The 25,128-nt window shown below is 39.4% G+C and overlaps 1 protein-coding gene across 1 annotated transcript in view; it reads right to left on the reverse strand.

The window, feature by feature from the left end:
• The window catches only part of LOC139473508 (chitinase-3-like protein 2), a 29,031-nt gene extending 20,320 nt beyond the window's left edge, over positions 1-8,711 (reverse strand). The window contains exon 1 of the mRNA XM_071256128.1: positions 8,630-8,711. The gene's annotated coding sequence lies outside the window, so the exon portion shown is untranslated. The remainder of the gene's footprint in view (positions 1-8,629) is intronic.
• Positions 8,712-25,128: the final 16,417 nt, after the last annotated feature.

Here is a 25,128-nt window from a genome sequence, read left to right on the forward strand (position 1 = left end):
TAACGTATATCTTTACGGTAGTATGCTGTATCACATAGAACATATACAATATGATTCATCTCACTGTCTACTGACCGAAATGTATAAAAGGCTTGTACATTACACCCATGTTATACCTCTTTCTAGAAGAGTTGCCGAATCTTGCCAGACTTATGGTTTTAAGTTTGTAAGGCATATTCAGAGCCTCTAGACATATGGAATTAACATAGCTGACTCTGTCAACAGTTTGTTTTATTCTGTACAAGCGATAAAGGATGCATCTTTGTCATTCTAAGAAGCGTTCATGACCTTATGCAAATATAAACCACGGATGCAAGCACTGTGTCGCAATCATTGCCATACCGTGACGGGATGGCTCTTAATTGAGTTGGAAATCTGAAATGAATTGATAAAGGTATACTCGTAACACTGGAGGTAGAGGAATGTATGTAGGACTGTAAGGTGTTTATTTGGAAAGGTTGCATGGCCCGTGGTGGCACGTAGTTCTGTGCACAGCGCACATGTCACAAGTCAGGTGAAGTTGTCCTTGGATGGGTGACCGCGTTTCAGCAGCTTGGCTTATAAGAGTGTCCTGGGCTTCGGTCCTGCACCACACTGAAGCACAAGCGGCGTTTCCTTGGGCAATTGACTGTTCGAAATGTGCCTCTGTCCACCCAGCAGTGAATGGGTACCCGGTAGGCAATGCGGCAGCTTGGGTTGTATACTCAGGCAAAGGAGAATGATTCTTGAGTGCATATTGATCCAGTGACCGGGGTAATAATATTATTATTATATGACACATACATTTCAGGAGGCATGAACCTCTGCTGTGGGGAGCTGCTGAAAACAACACAAGACTTAGTAGTTCGTTATTTCAGTAAACCTCATTTGCAAATTAGACTAGAATCTACGTCTATACCACATTACTACTTATTGGCAGGAGACAACCAGTAATCTACATCAACTGGGTTATTGAATCATATGTAAAACCTTTTTTGGTCATTTCCTAATTTTGTGAGAAACGTTTCTCCCCTTACAAAGACACAGCTACGTGTGCCATGATGTAACAACTACGTCGTTCAGATGTGTGTAGTATGGCCATGCGACAACGTCTTCGGTAAGCCGCGCTGCAAGTCTGATATTGTGTAGACAAACAATCCCCGGCGTGTATTTTCGTGTATACACATATACAAATAGACAAAACCAAATACTCCGAATGTGGTTTTGTTATCGGAAAGGACAACATGCTAGACGACGTCAACATTCAGTAACTACATACATATGGATGTTACACATCACATGCGCGTGTCTGCAGCCAAGACGTGCATCTATTGCAGACATTCATATTTACAGTATACAATGCTAGGCATATGTACGGAGTTACGACTATATAAATGTATTGGTTGTTCCCATTCTCTGATCTCAAGATCATCCAACATAATAAGATGATATTAAGAGTTATTCTATGAGGCTTTGGAGATCAATGGATGGCCTCGTCGGTTACAAATGTTACGGAAACATAGACACGTTACCTTATTATAAAATTATAAAGCGACATTAAAATCTATTTCACATCACCTATAGTAGAATATGCGAAACACGTAAGACGTATTACAATGATTCAAGTCAGTATCTAATCCTTCGAATTCCTTTAACATTAGGGTTACGGATTCCGTTGCTCCCAATGAACTTATAGACAGGTCTCGACACGAACTTGAAACTCAGGGACCAGTGATAAAAAACCTTCCTTAGTGACCGAGCTGCTTGACACTTAACTTTTCCTCTAAAATTCATAGATGTTATGGTAGAGAACGTGAAGTCAGACAAAAACTGCTTCCTTGTCCTTATCAAGGAAGGCACGCTACATTCCTTATCGCTATGTAGAAACAACTTATTTTCGATAAGCAAATTCGATATACTTCAATTTTATTTTGGTTATCAATGATTGTGTCTTTCAAACAATTACATAAAACTGTCGTTAAGCTCACGTGACATCCCTTTATTTTAATTTTACCATACCGATAGTGAAGCTTTTATTATAATTTTATCATATCGATAGTGAAGCTTTTCAGTTCCAGTAAGTAAAAAGTTTTCTGAATCCACCCTGAAATACCCATTCACGGCAGCTTTGAGGTCATCGTTGTCGTCATAGCGCTTTCCACGAAGGTGTTCTTTCAGTTAGGAAACAGGTGGGAATCACTTGGAGCTAGGTCTGGGGAGTATGGGGGGTGAGAAAGCTCTTCGAACCCAAATTGTCGCACAGCAACCTTTGCAAGTCGAGGTGTGTGAGAAGAGGCATTGCCATGTATAAGTAGAACTCCAGCACTTTCTTCGCCGCTTTTCTTTGAAAGAACCTCTCAGGCGATGAAGCAAATCATTTTTACCTTTTGACTTTCTAAGTAATCAACAAGGATCACAGCTCTGCATCCCAGAATACAGTGGTCATAACCTTCTACACTGATCTTGAAGACTTGAATTTCTTTGATGCCGGTGAAGTGGAATGGTGCCATTTCATGGATTGACGTTTTGACCCATGTTTCATCATCCGTTACTAATCTCGTTTTGAATTTGACGAAATCCTCCTCAATAAGCTCTCAATTTTTTCTAGCAATGTGAGTTCTTTTCCCCTTAAGATCAGAATTTAGAAACTTTGGCACCCAACGAGCAGATATCTTATTCACCTGTTTTCTTATTCAATGTTCATGAATAATAGTTTCAGTTGATCCATGGCTTAGACCTTTGTCTTCCTCAAGTTCAGCAATGGTAATACGTCTATCTGACAGTATAGGTTCTTTTATCTCCTTGACTGAATCTTCATTGATGGAAGTTGAAGGACGTCCAGACCTAGGGTCATCATCAGGGCTTGTTTTCCCTGCCTTAATCATATCTGCCAAACGTTTAACAGTGGAACAGATAGGGAACTTATCCCCATACACTTGTGACATGCGGTCATGAATTTCTTGGGGAGTACTTTTCTCCATAGCAAAAAAATTGATGACTCGTTTTTATCCATGTCTACGTCAATTTGGACCCATATCACGCTCAACTGCCTGTCACTGATATACAAACGGTCTCAACAGCCCTAATACACTTGCAATGAACTACTCAAACAATATGCTACATTGACTAGTTCACTTTGTTATGGCCAATAGTTGAATGCTAATCAGACTTAGACCTTTTGACAAGCCCTCGTATATGACCAAGGTTAAGTACATGAGAACACCACTCGAACAATGTTTAACGGCGTTACATGGAGTCACAATGTGTCCAGTTTTGACTTTCCCCAATACAACACCGTTGTTTCGGATGTTGAAGGGATCTACCTAAATTCTTCAATTTATCCGAGGTTCGACATAATCGAAATCGATGAATAAAAGGAATATGCAGGGACCAAGCCTTTATTTTGAAACAATCGTAAGTTCGACATATCAAAGTTCGACACAACGGTGTTTGGTTGTACTTGATCACTGAAACCTGAATCAAAGCCACACGCTCACTAATGAAGTAATATCCTGCGATTTAGCTGTTTGTCAAGAGGAAAACCAGTTGGCATAAGTCATTAGCATGCACCCTAATAATGAATCTGTTTATAGGTTACCTTTCTCGCCATCTCGATGCCTCAGGTTCGTGTAACCAACGCGCGTCTCATGTATTACTCGCTAATTCAAATGTCACTTCAACATTCAAAGTCAAACTCATTAGTCCTATTTACGGACGTTGATACACCAAAAAACATTTTGGCAGAGCGAGAGGGTGAATTCTATTTACACAGACGAACAGAGGGCGTGATCACGTAAGGGAAAATAAACCAGGGACATCTAACAAATATGTATCATGTAGAACGAACTTTCCTTCAAGTGACGTCACGACCCACGGGGCGCGTATGTTTTAGCCGGTTCACAGTTTGTTCCTATTGAATTTGCAGAGGCGATGAGCTGCATTACCTGTTGAATAATACCACCGTTTTGTCATTTTAAACTTATTGTTGTTCTTTTTCTGCAACTGTTACGTGTGTTCGCGTGAAGGTGTCCGTTTGAATTCATGACGTCAGGCTCCCCCTGACCTTGACCCAAGTGATGTAAGATGAACACTTGTCTCAAGTAAAATATTTATTCGGTCACACATTGTGGCTATTGTATCAGAATTTCTACATTTCCATGTGGCATAAGATACAATTAATTTGGGAAATATTCCCATCATTTAAAAGCAGCTGAGGGTGTCCCTACATGAACATGTTTAACATGAATGACGTGTCTGCATAAACGTGAAGCAAGTTTCCATGGTCACAGAAACAAAACAAGCATAATGAATTAAGGGACCGACAATATATCTTTTTAAGGATAATTTAGCATTGTTTATTTTAAAAGAAAATATTTCAGCCAGAACAAATTATAGAATTGATGAATATGTTATCTGCGCATGTTTTAACGAAACGGCAATGTAACACATAAATACACTTTTCACTGTGTCCAAAGAAGCCAGATCGTATTGAATGGGTTTATGTATTTACTACGTTTAATGCACAAATGTTTAACAAAAAACATGAAAAAGTAAAATATTGCTGTCGATATTGCTTCATTTGATTTCAAAACAGATACCTAAATACTAGAACAGTAGCAGCCCTCGGGAACATACTTGTCATCAGATTAGAGTCTTAACAGAATGAATATACATGTATATCCCCTTCATATGTCGTCTTATAGGAAATTAGGTGTCCACATTTATGACAATTAAAATATATAATAATTATAGAATTAACTGGGAAAGTCGTCTTGTATGTCCTTGTGTAATACTCATAATTTAAAAAAACACAATCCTTTGTTATAGATTATCTGCATTGTCGGATAAAGAACGAGGACAAGAATGGAATATGGATAAAAAACAAGGAATCTTTTAAAATGCACCATTTAAAATGTTAAATACAAATCGGCATTACTGTTGAATAAACACTGAAGAATTTGGTACATTCATCTCCAACCACTTTCCGAACACAATGTGGGCGACATGTCGACTTCTCGAATCGTTGTTTATGTACAGCGATTTCACCATCTGCGTGAGCTAAACCGGAGAGCGCGCCCAGCCATAGCAATATCACAACTAATATTCCACCATAGATAAAGGATTGAAAAGGTTTTGTCTACGATTTTAAACGCATGTGCTTTAGGAGCCATTAATGTGTGATAACGAATTAAGATACTTGTGAAAGTTACCGAGGATGGATTAATACATATCCTAGTTTAATCCCGCTAAAGAGTAAAATGGGTATCCAGAATGTACATACTCGCATTGTCATAGGATGTTCCTTTATTAGGATTTTAACTATAACTTATGTAATAGTTTTCTCAAAACATGAACATAATATTCAATTCGAGATTCAATCTCGAATCCTTGTTCAGTGTTTCTTATCTATGTATCAAACTGATTGATGTTGCCACAGATACCACGAGGTATTATCACGATTTAGCGTACTATTCTTTTTGCCCCAAATGTAAACTGTTGGCATTTAAGAGAGAATATTATTTGTTTCGGTGATATCTCCTTTGCAAGCAGAATATCGGCTAAATTCCCTAAATAATAAATAATAAATAACCCTAAACATTTATGAAGTGCAAGATAAATGAATTCTACAAGGGAATAATATATACACTCAAAAATAGTATTTCGTAATATTTTCTTAAATAAAGGAAACAAAGGCCACATAAAATGTATATAAAGTGAAGGGCGAAGAAAAGAAACACGAGTTTGTTTGTTTATGTAATTGAGAATTGAAAGAACTGTTGCGAAATTTGATTATGTTTATTAAACCATCACTCATTTCTGCAACAGTTTGTAAAAAGAAATCTGTGAATGTTTGTGCCGAAGAAAGCAAATGTATTGATTTTCAAAGATAAGATGCCCGCCAATAGTTGTGGGTAATACGAATATATTGTTTAATTTGTTAATGTTTAAATCAAAGCATATTTTGAAGGAAATAAAACCATGTAGAAGTATTCTTTGAGTGCTGACAAAGCCCCAGTACGGTTCACTTCAGATATTTTCAATTGAAAATCAAACATGATAAAATCAATGGAGAGGTATACTTTCTTTGGCTCCTTAGTTTATATATATATTATGTACGATATTTTTGCGCCGTATCTCTAAACAGACTGTTGTGTAAATACTGTAGGACATGATGCTTCTGAGACACAAATATAACGTTGAAACTTGTATCTGGAAATGACCATCTTACTATTTGTCATAAAACAAACATCGGTTCAGCCTGTGGTCACACGCTCTGTGTCTCGTATTGCACGTAGACATAACACCTGCCTTCTAACTGTTTAAATGTGCGGCTCGTCTTCTACTAGCCTCCATTGCTTGACAAAACGGCAACAGTCTTTTCCAAAATATCTCCTGGCGAGAAAATAAAAACGTGTCAGTGTCGTCTGAAGAAAAGCAAAATTGCTAGCATCTATTTTTCGTTTGCTTACGTTTTAACACATTTGATAAAAAATCTACCAAACCACAGGTTGGATACAGCCTAATCGTGTGATCAACCCCGGAATTTTCCCATGCACTATGGTTATAAACGTGCATTCTTAAAAAAAACCAAATATGTAAATCTGACTTCAGGCTATTATGTACTGTAGGTTAAATGCAGATCACTTTTCTCTATCCCCAAGGGGTCTGCATTGGCTATAAAGACTCGCTCGGCATGTGTGTCTTTGGGTTGTATATTTACATTTCGGTTTGTCAAGAAGACCACAACCTCAGTTGCGTATGGGTGAGACATTTGGGTGTGTTATCTGAATCCCTACTGAATGAAATTGCAGGGCAATGACATTTGATACTTGTTTTTCTAAATGCTTGACTTACGAGATACAGGGGAGTTTCAAATGAGACGCCAGGCTGACACACACACGGGACGCCGAGATGACTGCATTGCAGAATGTGTTCAACCTTTGGCATCTCTTTCCACAAAACGCTCAAGTATGTGGCATGTAACATATTTATTACGACGTGTGGCAGATTCATTCTTTGGGTTCTTTATTCTTTATTAAGGGTTATATCAGAAAATATACAAAGATACTGGAACTGTATTATTTTGAATAGCTAGTTTGCAACTGAACACACAAACGAAGTCATATGATATAATCCGATGCGGTCTACTGTGGTACGTCTCGTTAGTTACGGAGATAACGAGACCTTGTCAGTGCAGAGCGTACCTTGTATATTTTCAGTCGACCCAAACAACTAATACGATATTCTGTAATATCAGACTCTCTGTTCACAAAAAGACATTAAAAATTGAATTCTTCTGTAAAATATGAACAAGTACTTACATGAGGCTCACAGTCACCAAATGATATGTATTCAACATAAGCTCTATTCAACATTTAACATGGCATATTTACGACATCCTAACGTTTTTACGACAACTAGTTCTGACTACCACAATCACCTACATTCGATAAACTACACTGGAATAGGTGAGCTAATGGGTGCCAGTTTGAAACACTAACCACTGTCGCCCTGACGCTGTTGAGTATTTTAACAGTGACCAGTTAGTGACCTTTTTGTCTTAACGAGTTACACGAACACAGATGTGCTTGTAAAAGCCTCGTACCGATCTAATCGATCGACCTACAAGCCAGCAACGTCTAAATCACACCATCGTGACAAGCATGAAGAGCTCCACGAAAGCCCTGACCTATGTCTTTAAGCGGTAAATGATATTCAGGTTACATTTTGTCTTAGACATGTAATTCATTTTGGAATGCGAACTGATCATTTTAAAGAATTTAGATACGACATGTCAGTGTACAAAACATTTGTTTTTGTTCTGCTGTATGTAGATGTCTAACATTTATTCTGGTTCGTATGTTTGTTGGTAGACTGGTTGATAGGTAGAGAAATACAGTTAGTGGGCTTGTTCGGTGGTACGAATATCATTAAGACCCTAAATGTAATGTCTTAGTTTCGGCTGATATTATAAAAATGCTTTCAGTGTTTGTTGTTGAGATTTATCCGGAAGAGAGAATAGAGTTAGTTAGTTTGGTCGTGAACATATCATTATTATGCGCTACTAGAAAGATCACTGTGACATAACAGTTAACTAAGTTGATTGTCAAACATACATTTAAGAAATAGCTCAGCCTGTGGGCTTCTTTGATGGTAAGGAAATTTATACATTTAGTTGATGAGTTGATTGATAAAATATGTTTCTAAGATAACGTGAAATAGTAATATGACACGAGATACCAGTGGATAACATTAATACTATACGTGACACTGTGAATCTTGAATTTTGACAAAACTACCGTCCGTCATAAAGCACAAACATTACGTAACAATATCTAGCTGAACCTTCCTGAACTTTTCAACTTTCGATTTTGAATTTGCATACCAATATAGAAACATAAATGAAGCTGGGTCGCGCATCACTGATAAACACAAGGGCTGCATACTTAATAAATGTGAACTTCAAATTCATGGCTAACTATGGTGAATGTAAACCGGTAACTCAATGACACCGATGTGACATGTGAACAAACATTTCAAATTAACATCCCAAATGGACAGCATACAGTAATATAATAATCATAAATCATCATTTACACATCATCGTGTGGCAGGAAGTTAACGATTTGAATGTGTGAAAGTTACTTACCGAGTCCGAAACTCGAGAAGTGAACTTGGGAAGCCTTCACGATTTTGCAGAACTCCGCCTAAAGTTTACATCTATATTCATCCTTGTCACATACGGTGTATTTACACATGGTCTGTACCGTCAACTATTGTTTGAGCTCTTACAATAGGAATATAAATATTGATGAGCATGCACTTACCTTGAGATCACTGAATAGAAATGGTGCTATGCAAACACAAATTAACGTCACTATCAATTGTCACAAAGCAAAATCTCTCTTCAGATTCTGATCATGTGTGTTTAGACATGACCCATCCTATAACATCCGAAAAATAAGATTTGCCACTAAATTCCGTAAAGAGAGACGGAGCGAAGCTATAACCTTGGCCCAACCCTACGTCCGTAGTGGTATAAGAGACAGATCGCTGTATTTGTCAGCACGGCACGCCACTTGGGATCCCGATTGACATTGTTTGAAGCAAGATAGACTATTTGAACTTCGTCACGTCAACCTCAACCGTTCGTGGCGTTTACGTGGTCCGTGTGATAGCGAGGCCCGTAAATCGGCAAATAGAGATCGAAACACGCCTGGGCCTTTCGAAAAACCTAGCTCTGTTGACATGACGCATTGCGCTCGAAAGTCTAAAGAATGTTTTTAATGATTTCAAGCCAGGATAAAGAAAATGTAAGTCTTATGTAAACGGCAAAAGCAGAATGGAAGTGTTAGGGGTTTAGACGATCAGTGGGAATGACATTGTCTTTCGTAATATGAGAAGAAAGGGGAATAGCTAGAAGGCCGTGTACTTGTGTTTACGCCCCTTGTATCAAGCTTCCGTATAGGGGCTAAATGCAACGACATTTATCTAATGGAACACCATCCATTGTCAAATGGCCAGCATCACCAAATTCCCATGCTGAATAAGCCAAAATGAGCTTTTTGCAAACATACCCAGCTTAACTCTGGACATTCCTAACTCAGCACACACTGCTGTCAGGTGCGTGTTTTTTGTCGCCTCACACCTTTTTGTTTCTTTTTGTGAGAGGGGTTGATTTTTTTCAGGACATTTGCTCCCTCCTATTGACTCTGTAAACATTGATGGGTATATGGGATAACATGCACAACGGTTGGTGTACAGCAGGAAAAATGAAAACAAAATGCTTAATTAATTGTGATTGAACTATCAGTGTTCACAAACGCATACTGACAATGGTCACAAAAAGCAAGTGTTATCACATATACACCTCATTCATATATAGCAACAAGAGCAGTGTCTTTCATAATCATAGTACTGTTATAATAAGCCCACGTTTGTTGACGAAGTAATACGAATCGAAGAAAAAACGTCCTATATGACCCTTCCTATTTGTAAAAAAAAGGTCTCTGAAAAAAAACATTACAGAAATACCTCGTGAGCCGTTAGACAATGACGATGTTCTTTCATACACATCCCGTAACATTCGCTTCAGAAGTCAAAATGAGGTCTCCAGCAAGTAACTATGCGAGGTACTCCTTTTCATGTAGCCTTTGAAATAAGGAAACAGTTTTTTTACGTAGGGGAAAAAAGAACCACCTGTCTAAAATCCTTTTTCATGTTCCTGCATGTCCACGTGCCTTGTTTATCCCGAAGTGCTTAAATCACTACATAAATAGTATTGTTTATTGCTGACGGTGTACACGCAAACATGTCTACCATCATTGTGATGGGATAATACTCTTCCTCAAGGTAAAACATGTTAACATGGTAAGCATAATTAGTTTTATCATAAGACAGTTGACTTTGTCTAAAACATGCTCAATAATGTAATATGAAATAATGTCATCATTAGAACAAATGTACGGTCTTCAATGACCTCGACCTGCGCCCAGAAGCAGAAGTTCTGTCTGTGTTGTTATAGACTAATTATATAGTTTCATTACACACTATGCTATGATGAATTAGTCCGGTTAATTGGATACAAAACGACTCATCACAAACTGTAGTTGTTTTCAAATTTTACATTTGGTTTAAAAATGTCATGATATTCATCGAAGAGGTATAATGGTATGTTTATGACTTTAGAATAGCGCTTGTTTGCTAACTTTGCGAGACATGTGTCACTGTTTACACAAACCATTCGTAAATGATGGACCTGTTGCTAGGGAGGGAGGGTAGCCTGATGGTTAAAGCGTCTGCTCGTCATGCAGAATACCTGTGTTGATTCCCCACATGGGGTTGAAGCCCATTGCTGGTGTTCGTGATGTGGCTGTAATATTGCTAAAAATGATGTAAAACTATATTCACTCTCCGGGTCATGTTTCATTGAACGTAAGGCTGTTAAATTGATAATTCAGGATACAAGAAATGAGCTGTGTAGGATATAGGCTTTATATATTTCCATAACAAGAACTTTGTTCTTATTTATTCTTCATACATCCACAGAACAGTTTTCAAATATCTGAAAATCCGAACCATGTATTTGATACAATGTCGTAGGTATACTATTACACAGGTTAACTAAAAAATGATTATGATGTTTATCAACACGTAACGATTTAAGCGAGTGTCCTAACATTTGTCATTTGGCTTGACATTCGATTAAGCATCTGTCATTACAGCACAAATTAAAAGCCGTACATGCATGAGCACATGTAGGCGTTTTCTCGTTATATTAGCCTTTACATTAATCTCTTCATTTGTTTTATACTTTGTCAATTGGATATATTCACAACTATATTATAATTTCTGTATTCAATCATTAAGAGCTGACATTAACAGAATGCCTTACAGTTGTCCCCTGGTCATGTATGTATACCTGGTCGATACCCCCGTGGCTTAGATCGTCCCTCGAAATATCAATCACTGGGGTGTGTGGTTAAGATTCAATTATTTACAGACCGTAAAGCTTGAAAGTATCTGAGTGTGACGTTAAACAACAAATAAACTTACCGTTAACGCATGTAATAGAGATCCTTTTCCTTCTGTGATATCTGGACAAGTACGGACGCCTATATACCTCATATTTTTAACAGCGACTTCCGCCTCAATGTTTTAAGCCGTACTAAGTGTTAAAGTTGATGAATTCCAACTTGGGTTCTGAAACAATGCATCCTCAAAGATCCCGAGGTGTGATCAGATTAAAGAGTGTGTGATTACATGCACTAAAACTTCCAACAGGAGTGTCCACACACGTAATTCATTTCTCAGAGTGGACTTATGGTAAAAATTGTCACATAATTGTCTGGAAATAAAGATGAATTAACAACTACGAAATATTCAACTAACCTCAGAAACGGTTGTGAAACACGGTGAAACACGGTGAAACATTAATGACGAAAACATTTATGGATTATTTTAATTATTACATGAGTATCATTTCTAACATTTCTGAGGCTTGGTCGTCGCTTGTGTCTACTCAGGTGTTTATTTGAGATTTTTATTTGATTATTTGAGAGGTAACTCTTGCCTGCATTTGGTGGGACATGAAAATTGTATTCATTATACTTGCGTTTGCTTTCGCCGATTGTTCACAGCGTTCTTCTTACCAAGCAAGCGGGTTCGGTTGTCAGGATAAGGACGTCACTTATGTCTCACAGCTGTTTGATTACGTGTATACCATAAGGTTTTAAATCTACAACATTTTCGACGCCTTGACAGATGTTTCATTGCAGGTGTGGTTATCGACGTGAAGGAAATTCGCTTACGCCGCCGGTTTCAAATATAATATCCGGGAATTAAATACTGAATAACCCACGCAAAGCTGAAAACTGTTTATCTAAAAAGTTTATCTTCTAGCTGTAACGACTTTCACGTACCGGTAGAACAACGCATAACCAGCATGCCCGACGTTTTGGTGTCAACATTTTAAATTTGCAGTGAAGGGTTTCACGATTTTCTCACTTTCATCTTGTTTTTTACTTTTAATTGATCCCTGTGGTAACGCTAGAATATTCCTAACCGCGGCCTTAAACAACATTCACTTATTTTAGTTTTAATACTGATGTCAACTCAGGGAGATGGAGGAGGTTAACGTTAACGTCGCGTCCAAGATTATTACGCTTGTATGGCGACGTGCGAACCCCCCACCTTCCGTTCTCCGGGCGGACAGTCTACCACTAGACCACGGAGGGGGGTTTGTCACCTCGGGATAGCTCGAAATGATGCAGGTTTTGGACGTTTACCACTGAAGTGAAAGCCATGACCATGGGTATGCTACTGACAAACCTAGGAACATAATCACTGAGAATCTGGGATTGGAATCACGCCCATAAGGTTCTGGTAGGTACAAGGGACCCAGCTCAGATGAAATACATCTGCTGATATTGCAGCCTTATGGTTGTCATTTTTCTTCATCCATGATGCTAAAAGCATTCATATGTGATGCTGTCTGATCATTTTCTTTCCAAAGACACTTAAAGCACATTGTGTTCTTCTTTGGTTTAGGCCCATTTCTGGTGTCCCCCGCCGTGATATTGCTGGAATATTGCTAAGAGCGGCGTAAAACCATACTCACTCACTCACTCTTTGGTTTGGATGTATTGTTTTCCACAGATCGACAGCCTGAAGAACCGACTGGCTAGAGGTGACTTCCATACAGTCTACCTCGCCGATAGTGCTGCATATGCTCTTACATTGTCGTAAAATAATTGTGCATGTTGTTACGTTAACGTTTTAATGAATTAGTTGTTATTTCTGTCAACTTTTTTGCGGGGACGACCATATGTATTCTTTCAATTTTAATATTAAATTACATCAATTTAGAGGCCGCTGATATATATCAAGAGTACTGCTGAGCGCGGCGTTAAACAACACACACACAACGCACACACATACTACTGAAACACACACACCTTTGTGGTATGTACAGTCAGTATCTCCGTGCAACCACTACTGGAGTAAACTGTACTAGCATGTACTCTCTCGGGTTTTTGTTCTTCCTCATTCACCCTAGTGATTGTACTCACACCGACTGGCCAGTATTGCTCGAGTTAATGAGAAGACTGACATCTTCACCTGCAGATCGATCACTTTCTGTTTATACCCCTCGCCAGGTCTTCTTCGGGGAACGCCCCCGAGGAACAAACGACTGCGATGAAGATGAATAAACGATCTAAATCTAGTTGGATAATGCCATACAGTATCATACATTTCCTTATTTATTCAAATAAATGGTAATGTGGCTTACAATGAGCTGTAATAATTTATCTTTGTAAATTAAATGAAATATTACAGGAATTTTAACATACCCTTTAAGAGATCTGTAGCTTCATCAGAATCATTTTTATCAATAGCTGTCCAATCAACCTTTTACTGTCAATGATTCTTTTCAATAAATCAGATTTACATAACTAAAGTAACTGTATTAGTGTGGTCTTGACTTTAAGATGGGCGAAGGTACATTAGTGAAAGGCCAAGGCTAAATAGCGTATATTTAAACCTTGCAATTCCCCTGTTTAACATCTGCTGGTCCATGTGTGCCAATGACGTTATGTTGGTACAACCAGGTTGTCCTCACTTGTTATGAATAAGGACCGCCTACGTGGTCTAGTGGAAAGAATGTCTGCCGGAAGAGCAGAAGGTCGTTGGTTCGGTACCTTGACCGCGTCACATCAAAGGACGTTAAACGATGGTACTTGTTGTTACCCTGCCTGTTGCTCGGCTTTAATGGGATACATCAAGGAGAGGTAAACTAGTATACTGTGTGCGTGGCGTATCCATGTAAAAATGTGGCATGGTGTGTCAGTGGGGTAGCTCTATAAAATCGGCATTAGGACCCAACAGTACAAACAGGCACACACACACACACACACACACACACACACACACACACACACACACACACACACACACACCAAAACACACGCGTGCATGTACGACGCTATAGAAGTGCAGTAACCATGAATGCAACCCCATTCATCTAGCCATCTTTTTTTTTAATAATATCCAGTCAAATCACACTGCAAGCAAAATACACAAATGGCTTACACACCAATGTACCAAGTTCTATCTACTTAGAGAAGATATGTCTTGGATTAGTTTGTCCCGAGATACATATATCCTTTATTCTTAAGTGAATAAGATATAAGAATAAGTGAATAATTTTCCAAATGCAAGTATTGGAGAGATTCAGCATTTGTTTTGTCTCACATAATGTAGACTAGATTTATCACATTGAATCTCTATGTAATCAGGACAACTATTCAATTCGGTTTTTTTTGCCGTGATTATAAATGAATGTATCCGTCATATGATTTGACGGTACCACAACCCGGGCCAGACACTTATGAACAAATAAATACCTTCCACCGATATTTCTTGCATACATGTACACGATATAAAAACGATGTTCACGTGAAATCCTAGTTATGTCAGCTGAGGAGCCGAATCCATCCGTACAGAGTTGCGGGCCTTAGTGGTGACAGGCAGCTATGATCGTTGGTTCGAATCCCAGATTTCCCCTAACAATGTTTCATGGTTTGTCAACACCACATCCGGGCTTGTGGTAACGTCATGATTTCGGCTATGTCAGTATCCGTGGACTTGTACTAACAACACGCGTTCTAGTGGCGTGAGTAATTGCGTGTTTTTAACGCAGCAATCTCACATCGCTGCGGGTAAAACCGTTTTCATTGTCTCCAGTAGTGCATTCCAGATAATGCATGTTGCATGTGTATCAGGTGGGAAACGTTCGGGTGCTGCTGGTCAAGGTCCAGTCAGATGGTACAGTAGTGGGAACCACTGAGGATGGTCGTATTATTAATGATTAACTTTCACTTTGTGTGAGTTCATTGGAGTACGAACCGTCATGGAGTGATGGCCGACCGCATGAACGTGGGAGCTGCGACATATGCTGTTGTTGTTTTTCATACGAAACCCATGGCTGAGGATATCACTAAGGAGTCTTGTACGAAAACATAGTTACACGGGAGAGAACAGGTATACCTAAAGCTAACGCACTTGCACCAGATCCTATTTAGCAGACTCTGACGTTTACATCCACATGCCAGAAAAAAATCTGTCTTTTGAAATTCAAGATTCGAATGTACTGGAGTTTAATTAATTCCATGGATTTTCTGAAGATGTTTAATTTTTCAATTTCAAATGTCAAAGCATGCCGTCCCGGTAGCTCTAAATGGAGATAAACATCAACGTTACATTCATTCGGTAGTATTTCCAGGTAGCGGGTCCTCAATAACCCTTTTACGACCGCTTCTATTAGTGCCAGTCTCAGTTACTGAAATAGATAATTCGCACGTAAAATATTTATTTCATTACCATCCCAATCGCGCAATGAATGAATTGTTTTGTTTATGTCGCTTTTAACACTGTTATAGAAAACTAATGATGGAAACCACGAGCACGAGCGTGGTACTGTTAGGAGAAGAATCACAAATGACACACAGCGAATTCCGTATCTATGTATCTATGTCAGAATGAAGACAACAGTTTTCAGCTTTCAAACATAATTCAGACGAAATATCAAGGCAAGGCAAATTGTCTCTGTAAGCAGATGCTAACAGGCAAATTGATGTTTACACCCACCGGGGCTTGTAACGAGAACATTAGCAGCGTGGGGATATGTGGCCAGCACCAGTGCCATAGTACTACACAAAAGGAAGGGATGTAATGAGGTCAACACACCAATTTTGAAACTTTTTTTCTCAAGATAGTTGTCACGGTTTTACAATTAACTATTGCAGACTCACGTGGAGAGAGGTATAGGGCTTGGTAAGGTACATAACGAGACACGGATGAAAACAATCGAATCCGTGCTTTGGGAGCTAGCTATTTCTGAGGCTGTAAATATCGTGTCTTTCGATTCCGAGCCAAAATCCTTATTTAAAAATTTGTACCGCTGATTTACCGAATTTCTTGTTTATTGTTACCGATCAGCCCACCCATCGTCATTTTTGTACATAGGAGTTCTTTACATTCTTTGCATAAACCTAATGGTATATTGACTTTACCTACATTTGTTCCTCTCAAACGATGGTACAGGTGACTCAGTCGTCTCAGGTGCCGCAACTCGCTTTGCAGAGTTGCGTCCCTTTGGCACCCTTTGGTGCTCGTAGGTTTTATCAAAGAGGTACTCGTCGGAGGCTGTAAGGTATGGCACCAACGCAAGCATCGCTGTCGATGGATTTGTTGCAAAACAGGGACGATAACTGGTCTTCTGGGTCGGATTGCAGCCTCGCAAAGATGGTTCCTGATAGTCTAGTCCGATATCCTCCTCAAACCAGAGATGCATCCTGCATTCTCCGTAGCATTACGATGACGTAGGTGGAACAGTCGAATGAAGCGATCCTGTACAGGGGTGATAAGTCTTGGTCGGCCGGTCCTCGGACAGTCTGCAGTGGAACTGAACTGTGTATCGGCCCCTAAGGCGGCAAATGGTGCTGTGATGGACGGTGAAGTGGCGTGCAACAGAAGTCTGCGACTTTGGATACGTCCTATGGCGATGTTTCGATCGGCTGCCCTGAGTTGAAAAACTTGTAAATTGAATGACAAATTATTGGCTTATGCTTGCCTTTTTATAGCCACGACCACGAGTTACGAATGCCATAACTTGCACGTGCATTTTGCTTTACTGTTTTCCTACATGACATTTTTGAATAATTGTGAAAACAATGCCTTTTAAGACATTGCAAATCGACAATGGCTGCGTATTGACAATATCCTCACTTTCAAATCTTCACCTTATTCAGTACTTGTAGGCCAAGGGCCTTTTTTGTACAGACGAAATACAATTAAGGTGCAAACAGTATATATTGTCGAATATCAGGCAACCAACATTTTCCAATAACATATATTCAATTTATATACCGGATTTTTGTGTGTAGTCAGGTTCATTGCACTACATACTACCTCTCTGCTTCGTTTTTTGAAGGCTGTACATGTAAAATCAAAACACATATGCGTGGTTCCCCATTATCTGGTACCGCCTGTAGTTGCAATCTTCTATCGATCCCCATTTCACTCATTTTCAACAGTCTTACAGTTACATATGTCGCCTGTCGAAAGAAACCGTGCTTCAAATAAAACAATCCAAATACTTACAGTTACTTATAAAGTTATTAGTATGTCTGGTACTGTCTGGTGACTGATTTTCGATATGGGTATTTAAAGGTAAATAAATATGAAATATATACGATAAAGGTATGTGCACATGTAAACACTATATTTTGTCGTCAACTAAAGAAGATCTTCAACACGTTTACTGTATATTGTCTTAAAATGTCTCGGCTAATGAACACGCTCCTTTTTTCAATATTGTTATAACTCCACACAGTACTGTACACAACATTTATCTATTTAACAGGAATACGACGGCGACATGGGCAAGTATAACGGTAAACACAAACTTTTGTCTGTTAAGGTCACACATTTTAACTACTGTTTTCCTGAAAAGAATATATTTAAAACCACACTAGCTTACCTCTTGCTGATATGTGTAATCCGGTCAATATCAAATATCCGAGTCCAATAAAACCCAGACATTATTTAGATTATTTGGTTTTATGTATCGCCAGATGTTGTAATCAACCAACACTCGTGTCGTAAACAACCATTGTTGTAGAATTATACAGTTTCGATTTTCTGACGAAACAGATACCATGTGGTATAGGCAAGCAATAGCGGTTACAATTATTTGAATGGATCAGTAAAAATCAGTGAGGACACCAGTTGTTCCATAAAACGGTTAACTCTTTGCCTCAGATAAGTATACAATGTTATGCCGAAACCCTAAGCTCTTAGAATTCTAGTTTCCTAGCTGGGACCTTGTCAGTATTCCATGTGAAAAATGTATGTACATATTAAATGCATTTACATAAATTATTGCCATCTGGAACGGTTTCTGCACACGAAGTAGACATTTGGGATTCCATTTATGCACACGAAGTTGTTTCATTTATCAAAATATGCCTGTGTTTGTTTGAAGAAAACATGCACTTCATCGACATTAAGGAACCCAACATATACACACGCGCTAGAAAAGGTGCCATATATAACACATTCATTTCCGCGTTGAAATAAAAGAAGAAGCCGTTATACAATTTCATAAATAAAAGCGACAAAACCCTTACCTTTCGTAATCATAAGAAATCTCTGCTAATTATATCCATAGTTCATGAGCATTTGTCTGTGAAACACTATCAAATAGATTATTCCGAATTGAGATACTTCTGATGTAAACCTATCTGCTTTTAAAGTTTGTCAAGAGTGGACAAATAAATATGTAGTGATACGAACCGTCACATTTACCCGGCGGATCTGAGCATAGGCACAAAACACTCTAAAGTGATTTGAGCCTAATACACTCTAGAGTGATCAAAGGTTAGGCCCAAATCACTGTAAGGTTTACCAGCAGTCAGTCCAGGTATCATAAAACACTCAGCCACGTGTGTAGTGTAATGTAACACGTAACAAGTGACAAGGATTTACAGAGTCTATGACATGTCGATTCATCTTTGAAGTGCTTATTCAAGACTTCACCAGGATATTGTATTTTGGAGAAAATAAACTGAAAAAAAACTAACCAATCTATGTTTTACAATCACGTGTAATCCATGTGCCCAAGATGGGGATCATCCTGGTTAATTTCTTCATTATTATCTGACTCAGGTTCAGACATGTAGGGCTTCACAGTTCATCTTCCGAGACACATTCACATTCCACGATAACTGGAAAACTAGGAATAAGTACGTTCGATGCTTGGTCAGTTCATACACAGATAAGCTAATATGTTAAACATAGATAAGTTTCAGTCGTTTGATAGGCATTACTTAGAAGTTGACGGATGACAGGGTAGACACAATTTTATGGATAACAACTTCTTTAAAACTGTTCAAAGCGACGTTTCGGTATAGATCCTTATACCGTTGTCAAACAAGACTCTTGCTTGACAACGGTAGGATAAAACCACATCTGTTGGACAGACGTGCACGAATTATTCGAGGCATACTTCTGATACGTCGACCAGTCAGCTTGACTCATGTTGTTCCGCTCATCAGTGAGAGAAACAACGAGTTCATTTAGGGTGGTGGGTGGATTTTAACGTTTACGTACACGCCTGCCAATGACGTTGCAGACGTCACACCATTATGTACCCATCACCATCACGATCATGCTGTACGATGTTAACGACTATAAAACTCTCATTAGAACTCCACACTCGATACCTTCGGTCATGGAAGCCGAGAGTAAACCTCGAACCGTCAGAAAACATGTCATTACCCCAACGTCGATTATCACAGTGCTGTCGTTCCCTACTAAAATGGCGCCTCTGATTCAAGGTGGGGGTGAACCGTGGACGTCGTGCACGCAAATGCCATCTGTGCAGACGATTTCGCACCGTCTGGGTATGCTTCTTTTACACCAAATGCCTGTTGTAACCGGTCCCTTATCTGAGTGGCAGTTTGCAACCGATTACTTAATGCCATCGTTCTGACTAATCTGTCCTGGGCTGGAGTTGTTTCCCTTGGGCGTCCAGAGCGCGGTCGATCATCGTCGTTATGTGTTTGTTGATTTGGGGGAACCACAATCTGCTGATGATAGATTGAGAAACATGCAGCGTCTGGGCAACAATATTCTGACGTATGAGTGAGTGAGTGAGTGAGTTGGGTTTAACGCCGCTTTTAACAGTATTCCATTTATATCACGGCGTGTCAGCTTAATGTGGGAGGAAAGCCCGAAGTGATGGAGGTCACAAACGTTTACCACTTCGGTGAAACCCACGAGCACGGGTATGGTGCTGACAAACCTAAAAACATAATCGGGGCGAACCGCGATTCTAACCCACAATCATAGGTTTCTGGCGTGCCCAAGGGACGCAACTCTTCACAGCGAATCGCGGCGCCTTATACGACTCGGCCAACCGTGCCCCCCACACATATGAAAACCCAGTTTCAAACAATACTTGTCTTATATAAGAAACCCTGTTAGTTTGCCCATTTTCGTCAAATGTTTTTAACATATGGTAACTGGCATACGGATATCTTGTTTCATGTAATCTAAGTAGTCAACACCAGTACTTGATACAACGACTGTAATAGTGTACACACAGTGAAGTTCTTCCCAGCTCTCCTAGAATTGCATATGTTGATGTTCTTTTACCAACGGAAAGAACACTTTTAAAGAAATTACTTTGAACCTTTTCAATGCTTTTCTGTAGGCACATCCCCAAATATTTGAGCCATATAAAAGAACAGGAGCAATCTTTGAATCAAATATTATGATGACATCATAGCCTTTGAAAATACATATCATAAATCGTTTGTCAGCTGACTTTAACTGATACAGCAGATGGTACATATCAATACAAAAACATAGCACGCATTTTAATTGGCTTTATATAACAGGAGATAGCCTTAGTCACGTTTCACACTGCACATGCGTAAATCACACCTATAGTCCACGTGTATATGACAAACCCATAATATCACCACAGAGACAATGTATTGCTGTCACACTGTACTACGCAATACACACGCGCGGTGCACGAGATAACCCGACAACGAAGCCTCATCTGCTTTATGGTCCTGATTTTTAAAAGTCGTATGTTTGGTGAACGTTTTTTGAAATATATATTGCGAAAATTAGAATAATTATGGCAAATATAAAATATTTTGAATGGAATGGTCCTCACTTACCGATCAGAGTCCAGAGCTTTCCTGACATAATACTTTTGACTTTTTAACAAGTAGTCCAATGCAATGATAAGTTTACTACTCAGGTGTTGGCAGGGGGCCTTAGTAACTATTTTTTAGACGATGGGGAGTTGTTCATCGTATAATAAAACACTGCAGCAAGAATTAACCACGATGGGTGTACGGGTGGTTAATTCTCTCTCCAGAGTTTTATTGTAGGATAAACAACGAACACGAGTCGTTTATTTCTTAAATGAGATGTCATTATTCACAGACTCTTTAAGGATATTTATCCGTAAACATATTTACCAGTATTCAAATAATGAAAACCATCCGATCTCGGCAATTTCGGACAAGTCCATTTTATGAGTTGGTATTTTTTAAGTATTCTAACAACAAACATCAAAACAATTGATTGCCATCATCTGTACCTTTCACCCATTGTATACAATGCCATATCTCGCCGACTTTTGGATGCGATCGTTCAGCGATTGCGATTATCTGCGTTGCTCAGTTGCATCTGATGAGCTCGTCACGCCAAAGACCCGGGTTCGATTCCAGACATGGGTACAACGTGTGAAGCCCATTTCTGGTGTCCCCCGCCGTGATATTGCTGGAATATTGCTAAAAGCGGCGTAAAACCATACTCACTCACTCATTACATCTGAGGTGCACAACTCACTACCCTCTAAAAATAGCGTTGTCCAATTTGTGACGTAGATAAATGTAGTTATGATAAAACAATGTTTTATCGTGAAATATAACGCGTCTCGTTCTTCAATGTTCTTGCGATTTACCGCGTAGCTATCTTATAGATGTTCATGGCACAGTATGAGCATTGTTGAATGTCACAACTCTCCAGTGGAATAACAGTGTCTCACGTGGTGGAGTGAATAATGGAATAACTCACTTTGTGTGAAAACATTGCCTTGGTATTTTTTGAGAGAGTACCGTAATGACGTTTGTAGATCATCTGAGCACAGGAGGTTGGTTTTTTTAAGTGACACATTGTTTGTTTAATTAGTAAAGTTATAAATAAAGGAAGAAAGCGAGCATCTGGATACGAGATGTGTCAGATCTTACAAAAACATGCTTATTTGTAGCCGTGTTGGATGTTTCTAAAGAGAAAAACCCAAGGAAATCTGGCTGTTATTTTTCCATGACTGATCATGGACACAGAAATGATTTACCATAAACGTGATTCATGAACAAAGCAGGACGTTTCCTAATACTCCAGCATTATAACCTCTGTTTATGATCACAAGAGTGAACTGATCAAGGCCTACTGACAAACGTTATCCAAATATAAATGAAAGCATTTTGAGGGCAGCTTTTAAATAGTCGATCACTTGCAAAAACAGCAAGTAGATCCAAAGGATGGTGTTACACCATGTAACTGCAATCGTATCTGAGAACGTTCACTATTGAACTGAGAACGATGGCGCGATAAGCGATGGCCTGAAAATGTCACATGAACCTAGTCAGATCTTCCGTACAAACTTGCACTTCCTCCAGCTCGTACCCACACCTGTTCCCCCTTGGCCAGTTGGAGGATAGCAGAGTTCCCAGCAGCGCCATATTCACTACCACCGGAACGGCCCAAAACACTCACCACAAGGTGGTTGTTAGGAGTTAGTTCCAGCCATGCTAGTTTACCTTGCTGAGATAGAGCATGGACTTGGAAGCTGTAGATCCCATTCTGCGGACAACTGAAAACCCATGTGTCTCTGTTATATGCGTTGCCAACGTTAAGGTAGACGTTGTTGTTCCGAATGACTTGGCCACGGGAAACAAACTATGTTTTACTTTACTGCCGATTTATACCATGACATTGACGACTCGATTATAATTGTGTACAATGTACCGTGATACATTCATTATGATGCGCTTTTCTGCATAACTTGTGTTTCCACACAATAATATCACCCAAACCACTTGATGTGCTTTGACACTACGAATCAACACACCTCTGGACCCGTGAAGATCCGTTGTAGCATAGGTCTTAGCAACCCATAATTGCCGTAAAAGGAGACTATGCTTGTCGTAAAAGGCGACTAACGGGATCAGGTGGTCAGGTTCGCTGACTTGGTTGATGCATGTCATCGATCCCAATTGCATGGATCGATGCTCATGATATCAATCACTGGGCCGTCTGATCCAGAGTCAATTATTTACAGATCGCTGTCATATAGCTGGAATAATGCTGAGTGCGGCGTTAAACAACAAACCAAACCAAAACCTCATGTGCAGAGATAAAAACATGTTTGAAATGAAGTGCTTGCAATATTTGAAATGGTCATTCATAACACCTCTCAGCTGATTTTATCATATGTTATATTTTCAATTGAAAATATCTTAAGTCAGCGTTATTATATCCCCAAACGAACTGTACTAAAAGTACTGTCGGAAATGCCGAAAACCGTTTTTCTGGCTTCATTTAAGCCTCCTTTACACTGGGCTGGGACCTTTGTGCCACCTTAGAGCGATCAAAAACTGGCCAGGACGCTCAATGGTCGCCTAAACCCATACAATCATGTTTCTATGTAACTGCTCCAGCAGTTGTTCAGCAGTAACTGCTCGATTTGTTCAACGTCTGCAACCACAATGAAACATTGCCGGTACAAGCCTATTTATAGGCAGGCTGAGGCGACACTACAGGTGGACAGAACAGGGTTCTTCTCACAATTTCTGACTGGCGTACGTAAGACAACGTAGCCGTGTTGTGCCGCCAGCACATATGTCCAGTACTTTACTGGGTTCTCATTCAACCGAATTTTCTCCATGAGCTGAACTTTCGTTTCATATGGTCTGAAGTCGACAATGTCATATATTCCTGTATGGTCGCCTTCAGACTACACGTGGTTTGGGCGACAGTATCTGATTCCCGGACGTTATATTAACTGGAGTTATCTATGACAATGACACTGACGTTGTTTAAAATGGGCAATAGCTGAAGTTCCAACCAGTCTATGAACACATCACCTCCTATAATTTCCTTATGAAAATGACCAGTTTTCTTTTTCGCCTCGCACACATCCATCAATAAACCCGATATCATGGGTTGCAGCTTGCAAAACAACGACACGATTACCTTTACCTGATGATCTATGGGTGATTTTGGTCCATCTGCCGATAGCCACATGTAGTCAGTGGAATGATTCATCAAGGTAAATTATCTGGACGCCCTGACCGTCATAGTTATGAATGGTTCGGAGATAATGTGACGTCATAGACAGGATGGAATATTTCCCCCTGAAAAGTGCTCGTTCATCGCCACGCGCAGTATATTGAAATCCCATCTCTTGGAGGGCAATAGTTAACATTAACTGTTTCTTTAATTCCTCCCAAATTCTACTACAAGTCAGGGTTACCTTCTGTTCATGAAGCTGGTATACTATACGCCTAATCATCCTGTATCAAAGCCGTCTAATATCCTTTTACGTCCCAGTTTTGTTTTTCAGGCCGCCCCTATACCTAAATTGTTTGATAGGCATTACTTAGAAGTTGACGGATGACAAGATAGACACACTTTTTTATGGATATCAACTTCTTTAATACTGTAAAAGGCGACGTTTCGGTATAGATCCTTATACGTAGTTGGAGATAACTCCAGTTAATATAACGTCCGGGAATCAGATACTGTCGCCCAAACCACGTGTAGTCTGAAGGCGACCATACAGGAATATATGACATTTTCGACTTCAGACCATATGAAACGAAAGTTCAGCTCATGGAGAAAATTCGGTTGAATGAGAACCCAGTAAAGTACTGGACATATGTGCTGGCGGCACAACACGGCTACGTTGTCTTACGTACGCCAGTCAGAAATTGTGAGAAGAACCCTGTTCTGTCCACCTGTAGTGCCGCCTCAGCCTGCCTATAAATAGGCTTGTAC

The sequence above is a fragment of the Haliotis cracherodii genome, unplaced genomic scaffold, assembly GCF_022045235.1.
Source record: "Haliotis cracherodii isolate W230 unplaced genomic scaffold, xgHalCrac1.p SCAF_29, whole genome shotgun sequence".
Classification (NCBI taxonomy): Eukaryota; Metazoa; Mollusca; class Gastropoda; order Lepetellida; family Haliotidae; genus Haliotis; species Haliotis cracherodii.